At 35.9% G+C, this 16,059-nt stretch overlaps 1 pseudogene; it reads right to left on the bottom strand.

The window, feature by feature from the left end:
* The window catches only part of LOC116879902, a 52,263-nt pseudogene that overhangs the window by 13,893 nt on the left and 22,311 nt on the right, over positions 1–16,059 (bottom strand).

The raw sequence follows: 16,059 nt of genomic DNA, 5'->3' as shown, positions 1-16,059 counted from the left end.
CCTCTTGTCTTACTGGCTTCCACTTTTTTTGAATGGAGTGAGCATCTGATGTAGTCTGAGAACTATTCCCTGTTTCTTCCATACAGGCACTTAGGCCCAAGGTTGCATACAGTGTATACAGTGTTTTTGCAATATGGACAGCTAAACATGGTCCAGAGAAGTGCCTGAGAATGCAGTTGCAGGAGAACAACAGTTGTGTGCAGTGGTTTCACACAATTTATGTTAAATCCCCTGATCAGTGAGGCTTTCACAGTGATTGTTGTGTTTCCTGATACTAGATCATGGCCTGAACAGCCCTTTGGTGTGGCTGCGATGGCTGTCCACTTTGTTGCCCTTTTGATACAGCCCTCCAGTACCATTTAGTATGGTTAACATTTGTTTGGGCAAAGTAAAAGATACTCAACTCAAACTGATTGATTCAAAAAGGAGTAATGTACTAAGGAGATTCTTGGATTCAAAAACCAATGGCAGGAATGTCTTTGGGCTTCAGGAATTATAATGAATCCAAGGATTTAAAGTGTTAAGACTTTTTCTCTATTTTTCTCTGCTCCTTTCCAAGTATCTCTATATTCAGCCCCTTTGTATCTATAGAATATTTTCCTCCATTTCAGTTCATAAAACAGAAGATATGGGCTGTGGTAGTTCTTTGATTGTACACAGTATGATTCACGTATCCAAGGGGTTCATGCTCCAGCAACGCTGGGACCAAGTGCACAAATCTGGACAAAGGATCTCACGGGTTCAACTTGCAGTTGGTTCCCAGCCACTGAATCATCCATCTGGGGTGACTTAGTGGTGTTGGCAGCCAGGGTATTTCCATTATCAACCAATTCTGAACCCCATGTCTTACTGGAAGACCAATCAATTCTGTCCAGGAAGAGAAGACATGGTGTGCTATGGTTATTCCTGCTTCTATAATGAAATTGGGGAGAAAAATAAAATTCTTAGAAAAAAACATGCTGGGGAAGACTAGAATAACTGTATATTCTGTTTGCTTTCTTATGACCATGATCTTTCCCCTTTTGTATATAATATATTATAGCTTCCTAGTATATCTTTCTAAATGCACAATTGTCACTATACCCTCCCCACATACACACTTAGGCGTGCTGTCAACCTGAATAGTTGCAAATTTTCATGTCTGGAAAGTTTTGGAATGACTTGACGTCATTGTAATACAATGTCTGCTTTATTTTTCCTACATATAAAAAGAGATAAGCATACCACAAAGACAAATGTAGAAACTGTAATGATTAAGAAGAAATAATTCTTAACTTAATAATATTGGTTTAGGAAGAGAGTCAAACAATAAATAGGATACTTCCTCAGAAAAATAATTAAAACAAGGACTATAAAGATTAACTTCCCATTTTTATTATGAGTAGATACACTAATATGTATGTTCATACTCTTTAGCATATCAGTATTGGCTGAACATCTCTTCCTACTAAAATTAGTTTTCCAGGGACATGCACTACAACATTATTGAAAGTTTCTTTTTTAATATAGATTCTCCTCCAAAATAATTTTATAGTTGCTAAGCAGTCAATTGCCAAACTGCATACTAAAATACACATAATGTAAAGGGAGGCATGAAACAAGAGTCGGCAAAGGTGAGGAAGAAACGCAGTGATTTCTATTCAGTTGGAAACGGAATTAATGGCTGGTACAATAAGAATGCTGGAAAGCTATGCTACCACCCGCATGATATTGTTGCAAAACTGCTTTCTCTGGATAGAATTCTTGTCCTGCAATCTTGGGACAGCTTTTAGGAGCAAAATATATGGGTTTTACTCTGGCTATGGGCACATTTATGATGGTCTTATTTAGGCCAAGAACTGGCTCAGGGTGCGTTATTTTTAGGCTGAGAGGTTCCCACGTATATAACTATATTTATAATAGAGAAGAATGCCCAATATACCTATTAAGACATGGATAACACAAGTTCACTGGAGATGATACATAAAATTATACAAAACTCTGTCTAGAATTGGTGGCTACATATTGCCTTGGGGCTGATCCTTACTTACTTTCAAGGATCACTAATAGGTTGCTTCCCATTTGTTCCCTTAATTGTGGAGGTCCAGGGCTAGCTGACATCAAGTGCTTTGGGGAAAGGTATAATAAAATATTTAATGACCTGAAAAGGACAGATCTTGTTGAATCCCTTTTGGTTGGCAGAATAGGTCCCTAAAAGGGAGGTATGCCAATTTGTATGAGTGAGAAAGTGACAAAATAAAAAATTGGAAATCACAGTGGGAGGAAAGGAATCCTGACTGGCGATTCAGGGTCAGACCAAGGCATGTGGGTTCACAGAGTCTGGATATATATAGTTCTGTATGTGGCTGATTGTGAAGCCTTCCTGGAGAGAGGCACTCTATACCATAGTTGAGTTTGTGGTTTGGTGGATTACACATATGTATTGATATATGCATCTTAGCTGAAAGAATAGATCAGGAATTTGAATGCGCATATAAGAAACTTCTCAAAATACAGTTGACCCTCAAACAAAATGGGTTTGAACTGTAGAGATCTACTTATGGATGTATGTATATGAGTCCACGGATTCTTAGTTTTCAAATAATCAGAAGTTATTGAGAAAAATATAGACTTTGGAGTAAAAGATTAAGATTTAAACACTTCTCCTGTAAACTCCTGGCAATTAGACAAATTACTTGAACTTTTTGCCTTAATCTAACCTACATGTTTATGGTGAGGATCAAATGTGCTGTCATAAGACCACACATGCATGTAAATTAAAGTACTTAGTACAGTGGACTGTGAATTTTTGTTTATCTGTCTCTAGCTGCCAACTTTATATGAATAAGGTTTTACCTGATTTGTTTTTGAGCTCTAATGCACAATAGTCTCTCAATATCGCTTATTAAGTAAATAAAAGTGCTTTCTCAACAGCAAAAAGCGCCACTCATCCTTAATACACAAATTTAATTAAATCATGATTCCTTTATTAGTTGGTAGTTAGAAATGTGCTTGTCAATAATGCTGAGCCTCAGGACATTATTACAAATACTCACTATTTCTGTGTTATTGACTCTTGGTTGCATTAGATAATAAGAATTTTACAGGAAACAATGATAAATACACTAAATTTCATAGTTTATTCTATTTTTTATTTTGAGGGAAAATGAAAATTTTATATTATAAAAATACGTTGCCCAAGGCAAACCTGCTTTAAGTGTCCTGCCCAAATCCACAATAATTAATGACACATTTGGAATACAAAATGTATTACATCCTGTCTTACACTATGTAAAAGGTTAAGAAATTGGATTGAAGATGACTTGAGATAATGATCAAAACAAAGAATAGGTGTGAATACATATTTTTGTGTTGCTTTAGAACAATATCCAACTGTCGGTGATCATTACTATCCTTCTAGCCCTCATTACCTCTTCTTTAATTCAGTGTGTCAGTATATGTGTACAATGGACACTCTGCTTCATGAATCAGTCTACATTCTTCAGTCTATGTATTTCCCCTAGTCTGTATACTCCTACTCATCATCCTCCATGACATCTATTTCTTCTGGCCCACTAACTACTAGCAGAGGTGAAATTTTAATTACTATGTTAATTGCTCTTTGAATATTTTGTATTTTAATTTATTTCTACATTTATATTTTAATTACTATCAATTGGCTAACTGAATTAAGGCTGTCTGCTTGGTTAAAAATTTCACCTAGGTAACACAACTAACGTATTTTATATTTTTATATATATTCATATTTTATTTTTATATTTTATTTTAATTAATTTATGTTTATATTTTAATTAATATCAGTTGATTAACTGTTTGAATTAAAGATAGCTGCTTGGTTAAAAACTTCACCCAGTTACACAACTAGTACCCAAGTACCTATTCATCAGAGTCCAAAGTCTATCATGTTTTGTTTTGCAAAGAGTAAAACAAGTTATCTAAGAATTAGCCTTTTTGGATAATGATGGAAGATCCTTGCAGATGTTAATTACTCAGTTCTGTTGAAATACTCTCTACCATGTGCCCAAACAAAAGCACTAAACACACACATATATAACAAAATGTAGAAATTAAAATTTCAGAATAAAAGAAAACATGTATTGATGTGTGGGTATGATTTTCTCAATTTTTTTTTTTTCTTAGCTACCTCCTACTCTCCTACTCGTTATTCAGTTAAATATCTGTTCTGCACTTAAGCCTTCCCTTACTCACCTAAACTAGGTCATATCATCTAGCAAGTATTCATATAATAGGTGGACATGCCATGACACTGATCATACTTTATTGGATTTATTTATTTAATGTTTATCTTCGCAGCTAAACTTTACTTTTTAAAGACATGGGTATATTTGCTGTCTTAGCCCAGTTTTCCATATATAATATGGGTTTAATATGAATTTGGTAAACAAGTGGAGAGCTAGCTACAAGGAAAGAAAGTACTACCCCTCTCTTCTTCCAATTCATCATACCACTAACATCAAATGTATGCGCATGCACGCGCACACACACACACACACCCACACCCACACACACACTATACACAATGCAAATGCAATTCATTAAAGGCAAAAGTTAGCCTTTGGTGACATAAAAGGATTAAAAGTCTTTTATACTCAAGCAATCCTTTTCTCTGTATATCTAAAATATGAAAGTGTAGTGTTAAAAAACAAACAAACAATTCAACTGAGTAAATTTTAAAGATCTTACTGGTTTTATTCAAGGATTCATGAATCAGGCAGCATCCCACCTAGCAAACAGATAAGAGCTCTGAAGAGCTATACAAAATAAAAGACTTTTATAAGCAGAAGGGGGTGGGACAAGAAAGCTGTACTACCAAAGAACACATTGTTTGTGGCAAGGTCACCTTCCTTTAGCAGATGATAGTGTTCATCAGACAGATTACCTTACTAGAGCTGACCAGGTAATTCCAGATTGACTGGTTTAAGATTCCATTTCTGAGAGAGTCTGAAACTGTAATTAAGTTGGGTAGTAAGTCTCTAATTGGTGATATGGGTTTTAACACAAGTAACTCTATTTGGAACGTGTTGTCTCTCTTTTTTTTTTTTTAAGATTTTTAAAATTTATTTGACAGAGAGACACAGTGAGAGAGAGAACACAAGCAGGGAGAGTGGGAGAGGGAGAAGCAGGCTTCCCGAGGAGCAAGGAGCCCAATGTGGGGCTTGATCGGAGGACCCTGGGATCATGACCTGAGCTGAAAGCAGACACTTAATGACTGAGCCAACTAGGCACCATTCTCTTTTTTAACAGTAACAAGTTTTGACATAGTTATGGTTGAAGAATATTTATGTAAAAATGCACTTAAAACATCAGTATCATAGAATCTGTCTAGCATTATCTCTTATGAATGTACTGCAGAGAGTTGGGAAATATAATGTAGAAAAATTTATAATCCAAGACTTATTTATTGACAAAATTAGCCATGGTTTATTAGCATAGCACTACATTTTCTATAATTGCCTAATATAAGCTTAAGTAACTTGATTGCCTTTTCTATCCTCTTTCCACTAACATAATTGTGGCATGATTGTAAAATATAAAACATGGACATCAAAAAGGAAAAAGTTTGCTCAAGAAAGAATGCATTGTTTTTATTTGTAAAATGACACATTTATTAGTTCTACTTATTCTGCACTTTAGCAAATTTAGAGAATAAAAGAAAATGCTTGTTTCATATAGGATGGTGTGCTATGATTAAAAATATATTTGGTCTCTATCCCAGCTTCCTGAAGCAAAACTCCTAAAATGCTTGTAATTTCCTGAGCGATAGCAATGTTTTTTTTTTGTTATTCATAATGAGCTCCTTTCAATTACACTTTAGCTTATGCTAATGAGGTGAGTTAGGAAAGGGCCATGAGGTAGCCTTAGTGGGCTCATCACCAGCAAAGGCCAAGTGACTGGAGAGCTGGAACTTTCAATCCAGCCCACTGAACTCCAGGAAAAGGGGATGGGCTAGAAATTAAATATCTATAAAAACTCTTGAACAAGAATAATCAATGAGCTTTAGGTTGATGAATGCATCCACATGCTGGAGAGTGGTACACTGCAGTTCCCCAAGAGGGGTAGTTCTTAAGCTCAGGACCTTCTGGATCTTGTGCTCTTCATTTAACTGTTCATCTGTATCTTTTATCATATCTTTTAAACTAAATATAAGTGAATGTTTCTTTGAGTCTTTGAGCCACTATCTCTAAGTAGAGAGTGTCAGAATTGAGTTAAATTCATAGGACACCCAGTCAGAGTCCACTGAGAATTTGAGAACTGGTGGTGTTGGAAAACACACAACAGAAATGACCATGCCATATTGTATTCTAAAGATTTTGTTTAGGTCACTGATGGACTCACAGAACACTCATGTTTACCATAGCATATAACAAAATGTTTATCATATATTGCACATTTTTCTATGAACCAAGCACATTCTTTTTTCAAAACTCTATAGAAGAGATACTAATTTTATTCCCATCTTGGAAATCACTAATCCAAGCTCAAATACTTTGAAAACTTTTTTAAGTTATACATCTAACAGATAAATGAGCTCCATACAGACCCAGGTCCATCAGACTTCAGTGTTCATGCTCTGAACCATTGCCCTGTCATGGACCTTCTGCTACACACGTGTGTGGTTCCCTACGGTTTGCCTTTCTTCTTGTAGCTCTCATAAAACTTCTTTTTTGGTAATTAAGTTAAATCTAAATTTTTTTTCCAAATAATTAAAAACTAAAGGGAATCAAGAGCCCTTCTTATTCTTAGGTAGTAAGAAAAATAAATTCCCTAATCTTAAGATCTAGCATCTCTATATCTAGACCAGATTCATTGTGGCAGAGAATTTTTAAACTCACTAGGAATCCAAGAGCTTTTCCACACTTCCCAGCCTCTTGTGTTCATTCTGGGTTATGTGCCTAGCTCTGGCTAATGGACTGAATGAAATTTACTATCATTTGGAGGCAGTAGAAAGTTTCCAGATAATGCTCTACCTCTCTCTTTTTCTCATTCAGTAACCCTGGAAACCATGCATTGAGATGGCAGGACTTAAGATGTTAAGAATAATGAATCCCTAAGTCAATACAATGAGTTTACCTGGAAATCCACTGAAATGTAGCAGAATTTATGTGGATGGAAATAAACCTTGGCTTATTCAGCTCAATCTGATTAACACAAACATAGGGAAGAGACACTAAACATACAGTGATTGATCCAAAATCTTGATGTTAAAGTTAATTAGCATGCTTTCCATTTCAGGTATCAAAAAATCTTACTACAAATTACTTCAACAATAGGAAATGTATTATCTTATATGAAAAGGTAATCAGGAGGAGGTTTATTCTAGCATAGTAGCTCAGCAATGTGCTCACAATATGACTGCAAGTCCCAAATGTCACATTATTAAACTTTAATATCCAAGGTAAGGGAGGAAAGTGTTCTATTTTCATGTCTAGTTTCAAGGGAAGGGAAATTTTCCTTTTACTCCCTTCCCATATAATCCTTTCCCCCTTTACATGTAAGTATCAAATTCTCCTGCCTAAACCAATTGTTATGATTGAGTTGGGCTTTACTGGGATTGGTTCCCTAGTCCAATCAACATACATTACCCAGGGCTAAGAGATTCCATAAAACAGTCACCCAATTCCTGAATAAACACAGGATTCTGCTACCAAGGAAAAAAGTCAATAATGGTTACTAAGGAGGTAACAGTGTCTGACAATAAGATATTCAGAGAGTAATGTAAAATGTTCTTTCAACATTATGCATCTGAATTCAAATACAATTTTAAGGTCAAAATGTGGTTAATGTTACTTTCTCTTTAAATATTCTATTTTTTTTTTCCAGCTGACTAATGTTTTATACCAGCTCCAAACACTTTTTCATTGTTTGTTAACCTGACACAGGAGTAGAAAAGCTTCAAATGGGAGCAAAAATTTCTCATCAGTGCTCAACTATTAATTTTGTATCTTTTTAAATCACAATTTGGCCCACTTTCAGGTAGCTGTTTTTAAAGTATTATTTGTATTATTTCTATTTAATTTCAAACTGTTTATGCTGGTATCAAGTGGAAATTTAAAAATGAGGAATATTCATTTTTGAATATAAGAGCATATGGATATTTTTAGACAAGGGCCAATTCAGGTTTAAAAATGGATTCTCCTTATTCTCCTATAGGCTGCCCCATTAAGTCAACTTGACTGAGAAGATATTTTGTATTTAAGGAAAATAATATTTGTTTATTGTAAACTCAAGTTCAATTCCGTATGATGAACTTGGAAAGAGAAGCTTGTCCAAGGAAACGTCACTATAATTGTGAAGGTTAATCAGGAGCTAAAGTGGACTATTCTGTGTTCTGGCATAAAACTCTAGTGGTTTCTGAGGTGATTTCTAAGAGAATCCACTATAAAAGTCCCCAGTGTGTATGCTTTTTAAGAACTTGTATTATAATCTCCACCTCTCCAAAGTATGAATTTAAATGATTGCCGCTAATGTGCACACAGGATCCGGTGGGTTATTGACTCCTCAGGATCACTGGAGCAAGGAGGTAAATGATGTGTGAAATGAAAAACCCGACCCAAAGCTCGGAGGCGGTCCAGAGAGGACTGTTCCAGGCAGCGCCCGCGTAGCTCAATGATGAGAATCACACAGGTGGATCATAAAAGCTCCCTGAAATCAAAGCAGGGAGGGCAGATGAGGATGCTTTAATGAGCTATTTTACGCCCGTCCTTTCCTTAGAACATCTTTCTCATCTCTCAGCTACTCAGAGTTGTAACAATTAATAGTCTCTATCTCAAAGTGAAGTATTAAGGGGAGGAAATTACCTGAACCACCTGAACTGAATGACTCCACTCTACCTCCATTTTCAAGAGAAAAGAAATAGGCAAGGGAGAGACAGGAAGGAAGGAAGGAAGGAAGGAAGGACGAACTAGGGAAGGATTTTGTCTTTAGAAATACTAATTTCAGTTCTTTACCTAAGTTTTCTGTGGAGACCTAAGGCCCATACTTAGAAATACCACACCCTGATCTTCGTTAGCTTATGCAAAATAACATGAAATAAAATAACAATAAAAATAAAATAATAACATAAACCCATGCACACACTATATATAACAATAAAATAATGATATGCACACATGCACAGTAAATGAGGTAAGTAAAAATCTATTAAAGTGTCTGAATTGTCTCTAAAATGTTAAGTTCTTGGATCACCTTGTCATAAGTATTAGCAGAAAAACTTTCCAGGATTGGACTGAAGGATTCTGGAGGGATAGGGGATTGAGAACCATCAAACAGCCACAGTAGACAAGCAAATCAAAATAAGAGAATTCAGTGTGACTTTTCTTACTCCCAGAAACTCATTTCATTAGTTCTGACTTGTAGCAGCAAGGGTGGTAATTAACATGTGTTAGTTTCACTCTTTTCCAAAGATGGAACATATACTATCTCATATATATATATATATATATATATATGTATATATATATATATATATATTTGGTGTTGATCTGCTTTTTAATTTTGATAGTCACAAAATTTTGGCATGTATTTGGGAAAAACATCACTCATGCACCAGTATGTCATTGCTTGAACATTATTCCTTAGGATAAAAAGTAGGAGGTGTTCCATATTACAACATATGTGAAAAACGTATAGAAGTGACATGTTTAATGAGCACTGAGATACAACAATGGGAAGGACTGACAGAGTTTTCAGGAGAGAAGTATCACAATTTTCTTTATGATTTTGTAAGACTCAATGACCCATTTATCATTCCTTTCAAAGTTTCCATGCCTCTTGTCTGCACATTGTAACCAGGTCACTCCACAGCTAACCGATTCTATGTCATTTTATTTACCACTGCCATCATCATAATAGTTAACAGTTTTCAAGTGTTTACTATGTGCAAGGCACTGAGTTAATGATTTAGGTGCAGCATTTCACTGAATTCTTAAAAGTGAATCCTTAAATAGTAGACACTGAAATTATGCCTATTTTCCAGATAAAAACACTGAAGCTTAGAAGTGTTACTTTTTTAATCTGACTCCTCTTACCAGGTTATTTTGTTTTCTGAAATTTCTGCTTCCCTATCTGTATCTCCCATATATTAATAATACAAATAAGCACGTCCTTGTAACAACAAAAATTTATTAACCACACACTATGTTTAGGACGTGGATTTAAGTGGCTACCTACAAGGGCTCCTGGGTGGCTCAGTGGGTTAAAAAATGGGTTGAGTGGTTACCTATATTGTCTTATTCAATACTCACTCACAAAACCCCTATAGTAGGCATTAATATCATCTCACTTTACAGGAGAGGACATGGAAGTAGAAAGAGATAAAACAATTTGCCCAGTGCTATGTAACTATGGAACAGAACTTGGTTTTGATGGCAGGCATTCTGACCACATTCCCACTTTGACCTTCCCAACCCATCCTCAAGGAATAGCATTTGCACTGGCCTTTAGTTTCAGTTGTGCAGTAGGACAAAGATTCTAGAATCGGGGTGAATCAGTTACCCTGCCCATTGGACTCTTGCATGTAAGGCTGAGAAAGATTTGTTAAACTCTGGGATCTCTGTTTCTGTTCCATGAGGCTACTCCGTGTACTAGAGTTACTTGCAGGTGAGAGAGAAAGAGACAAATGGGGAGACAGAGAAAAGAAAAGGAAAAGGAAAGACAGAGTTGAAGCCAAGGAAAATAAATCGATGTTACTCTCTACTTAGGCTTCAAGTCTCCCACATATTTGGATAATTTAAAAAAAAAATAAAAGTTTCACAAGAACTTCTTGGCTCAGTTGACCTCAGTGTTCTGCGAAATTCTAAGGCAACGGTAGGCTCTGTCACACAGGCTCTAAAGACAAATCTGCTTAATGAAGTGAACTTTTCAATTACAAATTAGCTAAAGGCCAAATTATGTTCACAGTGTCCTTTAACAACCCTCTGTTCTCAAATCCACCAGTCAGTTTAATCCCATGAATATAAACAAGAGTCTTAAACTCTCTTAAATTACATTTATTAATATAATTCCAAAGGAATGCAGGTTTATTATAAAGTGTTTTCCAAAGTCTTCTTTGTCCAAAGTACTTAATATTTTATCCCTCAAATTTTCTATATCATTTACTTATGGTAAGAGGATTGAAGATATTCATAAAGTGTGTAATGAATTTAACATGACACACTAATTAATATCTAGTTAAAAATGTTCAGAGATTAAAGATAGCAACATGGGGGCGCCTGGGTGGCTCAGTGGGTTAGGCCACTGCCTTCAGCTTAGGTCATGATCTCAGGGTCCTGGGATCGAGCCCCGCATCGGGCTCTCTGCTCGGCGGGGAGCCTGCTTCCTCCTCTCTCTCTGCCTGCCTCTCTGTCTACTTGTGATCTCTCTCTGTCAAATAAATAAATAAAATCTTTAAAAAAAAAAAAGATAGCAACATGAATCATTTGCATTCTTCACCTGGGAGGGATTCCATACTCTGCTTTTGTTCACCATTTCGGAAAAAAAACAAAACAAAAAAAAAAACATGCTCTTCCATTCAAACGCTATCCATCTCTAGCAAATCAACTACTAATACACTCTTCAACTCAACTTCTGAAGTTGCGCTATTTCTATATCCCGTGTAAAGTAAACCTTTCTATAAGTGCTGACTTTTAAAATAATTAAATATGCAAAAATACCATGAGTGCAACTGATAAAAGTTATCAAAAGTAAATTACATTGCTTTTAGTCTGTGTGAAATGGCATCATCAGCTGACAAAAAAAAAAAAAAAAAAAAAAAGTACAGTTTCTTTCATCTAAGGCTTCATGAAACCTAGCTAGGAGTTATCTTAGGCTGATAGGAAATAGCTATCATAGATAATCTGATTAGTCCAATTGCTTAAATTGGATATACTGCATACAGAAGTCCTAAGGAATGGATGATATATTTCATTGTTTTAGCAAATGCACATTAACTGAAATTCACAGAAACTGATGATGATGAGGTATGCAAAAATATATAGGGCACTATAATAGTTCACGGCAAGAAGGATGATACTAGGTAATAGAAAGGAAGCCAACCACCTGTGTTACTCATGCTTTTCTTGACTTAAAAATTTCACAACAACTTAAAGAGGAAGATGTAATTAATAACCCCATTTTAAAGGTGAGAAAAAGGAGAGAATGCCTGAATTTTAGCCAAGACTCTCCAGCTAAGTGTCAGAGTCAGAATTCCAAACCAGGTCTGTCTGCTGCCTGGGCCTGTTAGGCTTTGCTCTTCTATTAGTACCATGGTGGACATGGGGAGATACAGGTAGTAGAAAATGTGATCCTTGTACTAATTCTGCATCAGTGACAGCCAAGCATGATTTACACACATGGAAAACACACAAAAAAGTATAATAATTTGTTCTTGGGGTGCCTGGGTGGCTCAGTAGTTAAGTGGCTGCCTTTGGTTCAGGTCATGATCCCAGGGTCCTGGGATGGAGCACTGCATCAGGCTCTCTGCTCAGCGGGAAGCTTGCTTCTTCCACTCCCACTCCCCCTGCTTGTGTTCTCTCTCTCGATGTCTCTCTCTCTTTCTCTCTCTCTCTCTCTCTCTGTCAAATAAATAAATAAATTCTTAAAAAATAATTTGTTCTTAATTAGGTACGAACGCGGGGGTGCACAACAGGAATATGGCGTTTAGGATCAATGAGAGAAGATTTTGCGTCCATAGTGTTCCCTTACTCTTATTTTGGGAGGTGGCATTTAGACAGATGGAGGGTGAGGGGAATCATTTCTGGCTGAGGAAGAAGTCTAAAACAAGATATGAAATAAAATGTACATATACATAGTCCTTTAGAGTAAAAAGAAAATCTCCATGTCCCACACTTCACCTAATTTTCAGGCCATTCTTGGAGGGTAGGTGTGCTTAAGATTACCCTTCTGACTTTAAAAATACCTTTTGGAGGCTCAGGTCCACTAAGTGAAAGATTCTGGATTAAATCTCAACTTTCCTACCAGCCAATGGTCTTTCTAGTAAATTACCATTGAAGGTGGTAGAATAAATACGTTATATGTGGTGAATGGTTGGAGATGAGGAGTGGATAAAGGAAATAGTGCAAAGAAAGTGTTTTGGATGGGAATAGGGGGAGATCTATATGGGTATATGTAGTCAGATAGGTTTTAAAGAACACATTTATGAGCTCATATGTGATTGAGGTGGCAACAGGGAAACAGTGTGGTTTGTGGAAAATAGTAGACAATATTTCACGCCTAGCTTTAGAGTCGGCAAAGCCAGGGTAAATGTGGCAAGCTATTTAACTTCTCCAGATCTGAATTTCCTTATCTTTAAAGTGACAGTATTAATCCCCCCATCACCAGAGTTTTATGGTGATCAGAAAGGATGACTGTGATAATAATGTCTGTGAGATGCACACAGCAAGCTCCCCATCAAGAGCAGTGGCTATGATTATAATTCTGAGTAAAGTGAAATATAAATAGAAACTATGTTTCAAGTTGGTTAACCTGGAAACAATGTAGAAAAGAAGGGAATCGTGAGACCTTGGGTCAAGGGAAAAAATAAAGTGGCATTATCAACATATAGAATTTTACTCTCCTCCATCATATCTTTTACTGGCTTCCCATTGTGTTTGTGTTCAAGGAGGCATTACACTAAAGTGGCTCGAATGGCCTGGTCCCCTTCAAAAGTAAGCCAAAACCCAAGCCTGAGACAATTCATGCAAGTAACTCAAGGTTAAGAAGAGACCCAGTCACAAACAGCCAGCTACACTTTCACAAATAATGCAACTGCTTCAGCTATAGCCAAACAAGTAATTTCCTTGCTTTGCTTCCCACCTTCTCTATAAAAACCGGACCCCCTAGCTTCTGAAGGGTGGAGCTGTCCTACTTCCTTTTTGTATTACCTGATTGGAATTAATGTTTGCCGAAATAAAATTCCTCAATTTTATTTTAATGTACCTCAGTTTATCTTTTAACACTTGGAATAAAATCCAAACGTTATCTACAAAGTCTGTGTGTCCTACAAACATTGGCATAATGTGGTTTCTGCATTCTCTTCTAGATTATTTCTCCAGGATTCCCTCTTGGTCTGTGATCACCAGCTACCCTGGGATTCCTTTTACTTCATGCTCTTCAGCCTACATGAAACGTGCTTTCCCCAGCTGCTTACCCGGTCTCAAGTGTTAGCTTCTTTAGGTAAGACTTCCCTGACCTTTTGTTGTTCTCATTAATTAATTATTAAAACTTGTAATTATATACATATTTGTATGTTTGTATTCAAGCAGTTAAATTACTGACAAGGAAATAGAGAAACATCAATTAATGCGAACCTAGCTTTTCTGATCCTCTGAGTTCTTAAAATAAATTACAGAGACCTGCTGAGGGAAGCGAACAATTTATATATAACACCTTAAAATATTAGTAGTCGAGATGTCAGACATGGTAATGAGAGGTTCATTGCCAAATGAAGGGGAAGAAGCAAGATTCTCTAAGTGTTAGAGTTGGGATGGCAGGAGGTTCTCAGCTCTTCTGGAAGCTGTTGAAGATATCATCAAGGGATTTTCCACTTATAAAATAATAGTGGTCTAAAGACAGCTACTATTGTTCTCTAAGCTAAAATAAGAAGCTATGCTTTAAACTCTTCAAACCTGTGAATCACTGGTGTGTGTCTTTCCTGTTCTTATGTGTATGTTTTTGTTTCTGTGTTTTGTTTTGCTTTGTTGTGTGTGTGCAAGTAGATGTGATGTGTGACAACAAAGACTGTATTGAAAGCAATGGAAAATGTGCCATTGGATTGGTGTCATTTTGTTGTACTTGGCTTCTGCCTTCTCTTTCAAGTTTCCTTCATGGCCACATCAATAAATTAAGAAGAGTTAGACTGTCAGAAGCATCTCTGTCCAAGTAAAAATCTTTCTTTTAAATAACAAGAACATAAATAATAAGAAAATGCTTACTAAATAAAATCAAATAATTTTTTACCCCATGTTACATGCCAAGGTGTTTAGTTCATTATTTATACACTTTTTGTTGGAGAGATGCCCCTATTTATATCTTGCACAAGATAGGTATAAAATGTTAATTTTATTTAAGAGATGTGACATACCCCAATGTCTATGAAATTTGAAGGAACATTTTCTCTAAAGCTGGAGAAATTGTGGTTTGCTTCATCAATTTCAACAGCTTTGCTTTCTTTTGATTTTTTTTTTTTTTTTTTGGATGAGAAGTACAAATGTAGAAAACAAGAATCCCACTGTGCCCATGGTCTGACACAATCACTGAAAAATAGCAAACATGTCACCAATTAGCTGGTGGAAAGAAAAAAAAATGCATCTAGGAATGTCAAGACAGATTTCAAGCCTGGAATGTAACAGCAAAGGGAAGATTCATGAAATAAGGAGCAAATATAATCTTGAAATTCCATCTTTGAGGAATTCTTTCTCCATCAGCCATAACATTGTTTTTTGGAGCTTATTGAAGTAGGTGTGGATTTGAGAGGAGTCCAAGGCATGATCAGGCAGACAAAAAGAAGTTTCTAGACCCACTGTCATCCAGGTGAAGAATTTAATTATCACTGCTCTGGATAGCTCCTTCCCAACCACAGATTCTAATTTAGAAACACCCTTTGTCCTCAGTTATATACCTCATAGTACATTGTTCCTTCCATTATTTACTTTGTTCTGAAATTACATTGTTAATGTTTATTGATTTGTTATTGATTGCCTCCCCATATCCCCCAGCATAGACACTGTGAAGCCATCAACTTTTTTTATCTTGTACACTGTTTATCCCTAACTTATAAAATAGCACTTGACACATATTAGGGTCCAAGGAAATATTTACAGTAAGTGACATGGAAGTAATACAAGGAACAGAAAGAGAGGGAATGGCTATGGCATAGTAAGTAATATGTTAATTATGTGCTCAGGATTTGTTTGATTTTTTTTTAAATTTTGATTCTGTAGCTTAAAACATTTATAATGACTATACTAAAAGATATAGTAATTCTAAAACATTGAAAGTCAAAAATGATGCATTTCATTTATTAAAGGAGTGTTGATTACCTTATTTTCATCATAATTATGG

Source organism: Lontra canadensis, unplaced genomic scaffold, assembly GCF_010015895.1.
Source record: "Lontra canadensis isolate GAN:19392208 unplaced genomic scaffold, GSC_riverotter_1.0 scaffold64, whole genome shotgun sequence".
Classification (NCBI taxonomy): Eukaryota; Metazoa; Chordata; class Mammalia; order Carnivora; family Mustelidae; genus Lontra; species Lontra canadensis.
Note: the sequence above shows the minus strand (reverse complement) of the source record. Positions and strands in the feature narration are given on the sequence as shown.